The following is a 4857-nucleotide window of genomic DNA, read 5'->3' on the forward strand; positions in this document are numbered from 1 at the left end:
CAGTTTCTTTTATGTGTGGATCATATTGACAGTAATGAGTCAGCAGGGGACAAAGAAGCCTGATGGACTTATGGCTGCTGTGTGTAAATATACTGACTGACCCGTTTATCACAGCGGCGGAGATTGTAGTCTGTGACATGTATAATACTCCTGCATGAACTGTCTCATATTTCAAAATTATTGTGTTTGTAATCAGATTGTCACACAGCAAACATGGCACTACACTGTAGTTCATAAGATAAATATAGTGCAAAATCACAGAGCAAAGGAGGAGGTGAGTTAATAGAGGCCCAGCAGCTCATTTTAGCCCGAGGGCAGCAAAGCAGGTTAAAAGTCCATTTGTTGCTACAATGGTTTGTAGCAACAAACATTGGTTCAAAGCTCAACAACCTAATTCAACACCAGTGAAGATCCCAAACCTTCCAAATATCCCAAGTAAGCCAGGGTTCATTTTCACTCAGAACGTTTGCATTATTTTTGAAGGGAGCATGCAGCCATGCGCAGTAGAGGGGTTGAATGTTTCACACTGTGTAAACATCATGCTTCAACAATGTTTAGTGATCTGTTGGAAAAAATAAAGATTTTTTCAACAGTCACAATATTCAAAGGGGAACAGAAATCTGAGGGTTAAGCTGGCCAAAACGGAAGGTTCACCTGCAGGTGTTGTACTTGGATAATGTTTGGAGTAAAAAATATATATCTTTTTGACACAAGTAATGACAATAGCCTTCACTCTTACAGGTAAGTGCAACTGAATGCATAAGAGACACAAGTGAAAATCACCTTGTTTGCCTTGTTAACATATCCATATGGTGTTTTTTTAATGTGGTAAACTGCATATTTTGAGCAAATAAGCCACTAGCACCATGGCTGAGCATTACCACCTTGAAACTGCATTTTACTGATGGCAGTCTCAAAAACATGGATTCAGACTTCCAGGGTTTCATACATAAACTTAAAGAAGCAATCTTGTCAACTTGCAGGGCTGAACTTTCTGTGTCGTTCTTCAGAAACAGTTTCTGTTTTGACCATGCATGGCTAGATTATTCCAACATTAGTCCTTACCAATGTGTAGCATAGAACAGTTCTGCAGTGTTTAGGAAGAGCTGTGAGTGAGCTGGTGTGCTCAAGCTGCAGCAAGTAGTGGCAGGCTCAGTGGAAATGGAGGGGGTGACATTGTAGAGCTGAACCTTCTATAGGAAACACCAGTTTAGTGTTACATCTGAGTCATTTTAAGGAGGAAAAACTTATTTTCATGAGCACAAAACTTTCAAATATGTAAGTAGGATACACAGAAATGAGTTTTTGGGGTTTGATCAACAACCAGAGACAAACTTTAATGTTTACAGAATTAATGCATTTTATTTATATTCGCCTTTCAGAGCACTCAAGGACACCGTACAAAGTAAACAGAGTTAAAATACATTCACATATACAATATAAAACTTAAAGATGAAAACATAAATAAATAAAAGAAGGACATTTAGCAGTTTTAAAACAACAAAAGAAGAAAGAGGAATGAAAGTCAGAGTGAGTATGCTTGTTTGAACAGGAGAGATTAGAAAATGTCCAGTGTTTCAAAGTTTCTGATGTCAGGTGGGAGGGAGATCCAGAGCTGAGGGGCAGAGCAGCTGAAGGCTCTGGAGTCCATGGTGGTCACGCAGGCAGGAGGGATGCTGAGGTTGAGGAAGGAAGATGACCTGAGAGTCTGGCTGGGTGTGTTTATGTGCAGGAGATCAGTGAGTTATGGAGGGGTGAGGTTATGGAGGGCCTTGAAGGTTGGCAGCATGGTTTTATAGATAATGCGGTGTGTGATTGAGATCCAGTGAAGTTGTTGGAGAACCAGGGTGATGTGGTGGAGAGAAAGTGTCCAGCTGATGCTCCACGATGCTGCATTCTAGACTAGCTGGAGTTTACGGAGGGACTTGCCGGGGAGACCAGAGAGAAATTTAGTGTGAAGACATCAGAACAGGCTATGAACCCTCTGGTGCCACATCACTTTGAGAAAACGTTGTTTATAGTAATGATGAAGCAACACAAAAATGGTTGACTAAGCATCGCAAAACCTGAAAACGTCTTCATCGATCTGCATACTAGAGGACAACCGTATAGACTTCTAAGCCATGTTAAGGGAGAAGAGTAATTGAAAAAAACTTTTAAATATATAATTATGATACAAAGAGATGTGGTTTTTGTGTTCAATTAGTGACAGGGATTTTAAGTTGATCATACTTAGACAAAAAATAAAGTTTGGCAACCAGATGGTGGCAGAGTTGCTCCTTTCATGGATGCAGGAATTTGAGAGCAGCAGCAGCAGTCTGACCTGTTAGGATCACTGGTGTTACAGATCAGTGAGAAGCAGCTCAGATGATTCTGACACAGGCGTCTTTTTGTAGCTTTACTGTTTTAGCCAGTGTGGTGGTTTCACTGCCTGCAACCATTTATACAGTAAGATGTGCATGTGCAGGGGGGACACAAGTCGTTTAATGGAGCTGACTGATGGATTTGAATGAGAATCATGGAGAAACTGATCTTTAATTCAAATGCAGAGGCCGCTCTATAGCCGGAAAGTGAAGACTCTCTCGCCGCCTCAGAGGAGACAGTTCCTCTGTTCTTCCAGTTGATGTCACTGTGAACAAGGCAGTTTTCAGACCAATCTCCTCAGATCCACCGACTTAGAGGCTTTAAGATGATGCAACTATGAGCCTTTGAGCCTGCCGGTGTCCCACAGAGGGACCTTTCGGGTGGTTGGTTGCACCCGAAGCGGTAAGTCCACAAGCACTGATGAGAAACTGAACCACTTCAATCGCTGTTCATCTGACGGTTGCCACACAGTCAGCAGCCCACAACTCCTGCAAGATCCTCCTGTCTGTGATTCCTGGAGTCTTCTGCCATGATGAAAGTGCTTGACAGTGCAGTTCAGTATTCTGTAAACAATTCTACCGACAGAAAATGTGATGAGTCACATTTTAGATACTGATAAGAGCCTCAAATACATTTTAAAGTAAATAAGCAGTTTGGCAGCAAGGCAAGGAGACGTTTTATTCTGATTTTGTCCTTTTATTTTTCAAGGGATTTGAGATTTTGAAGATTATCTATCATCAGCAAATGCACATTCACACAACCAATAGACACCCCAAAACCTATGTACACATACACAAACTCTGTCTCACAAATACACACTGTACTGAGTGCAGATCAGTGTCTAAGCAGCCACCTGCAGTCCTCCATTAGCTGGCAAGGAAATGGAATTTAAAAGATTCAGACCATGAAATGTGGCCAATAATGCCAGCTCTGATCTAAACCTGTACAGAATCTCAATGACGTGGTAACAGCTCTGTCACATTCAACTAGTGAAACTTTACCTGACACTCGCTCTTGCTCCAAACTATGGTGGCTTTACACCAAAATCTACCCGTGTTTGCCGTTGAAGGCGGCTGAACAAAACACAGCTGTCTTACCAATGTAGCCAGTTTCACACTTTAGGTGAGTTTTTGTTGCCAACAAATGAGAAGTTTAAAAGTCAGCATGTAAGGCTGTGATGTTCAAACAAAATAGTCCCTTCTTTATCTGTCTTTCCTTGTTCTTGATGCACAAAAATGGATTTAATGTTCAGATTGACTGCAGAGTGATATGATAGAAACAATCAGGTTACCTCAAGTTACCCCTTAAAGACATTTTACACTCAGTGTCAGGCTCAGTCCTATATTTTCATATTTCGGACTTTGCTCAACTTTCAGTCTTGACTGTATCAGCCCCGTAGGTTGTAAAATGCCTGATGTGAATCCAGAATATGAAATAAGTGGATTTTTCTTAATGTATTTTCTGATTTGATCAGATTTATGGTTAAATCCATTGTCACTTGCATGTCACAGCCATCCCCAGAAAAAGCAGGTACATCAGTCATTCTTCAACATCATACGTCTTAGTCCAAACCATCTAGATATTAAGATGGCAAAGGTTCCAAACAGTAAAACTTTTGTGTTAACTGACTACATTAAATTCTTAATTTAGCCTAATACTATTTATTTAAATGTGCATTAAGTCAAGAACATCATGCTGAAGCTAGAGTTAGTCCTACTAGAGCTGACATGCAACTGAAATCCCAAAGTGTTCATGTGTGTGTGACCATTAAAGGAAGTAGATCCATACTATAATGAAACCATCACAAATGTTTGGATTCACTGTCTCCAAAGGTTTGTTGTCACATTTCATTGCCATGAGATAGATATCAATTTAGGCTGTGATTCAGAGGTGTTTAGTGAAGAGTTGAAGCTCTTTCATGCTCAGTTCCATGAAACGACTGCATTTAGACAATGGATCTGAGTCTGAAAAGTGAAGCCAACGAAGAAGTGACTTAAACCTGTGTTCTCTGTAACAGCCAACAATGGGGCGACTCCAGTTGTTGCAAAAGTAGTTAAATTGTGAAGAAGTCTAAAAGAAAATGACCCCAATCTCGCTTGATTAGTTCATCAAACTTTTATCTAGTGGGTTTATAGTCTCAGTCACTAATTTTAAGTCTCATTCAATACACCATGATGATCCTTTAGTAAATTATGATCCCATGCTAAGTAAAATAGACAGTTTTCCAGCTGCGCTATCTTGTGATTGATAGGTTGCTGCTCTACGGCTGTGTGCAGTGTCTTTGGATTTTCAGTCATCTTGGCCCGTCTAACAAGATCAAGATGGCTAGTTCTGCTTGAAGGTTACAGAATAGATCAAAACTATGCAAAATGTTTAAAATATCTGAGTCTTTTCCTTTAACACTAGCATTAACTGACAGTTAATATTAGGTTAGATTTTGTTGTCAGAGTTCAGAAAACACAAAACAAGACTAGTGGGATCTGTTTTTTGTGT

The sequence above is a fragment of the Acanthochromis polyacanthus genome, chromosome 4 (assembly GCF_021347895.1).
Source record: "Acanthochromis polyacanthus isolate Apoly-LR-REF ecotype Palm Island chromosome 4, KAUST_Apoly_ChrSc, whole genome shotgun sequence".
Classification (NCBI taxonomy): Eukaryota; Metazoa; Chordata; class Actinopteri; family Pomacentridae; genus Acanthochromis; species Acanthochromis polyacanthus.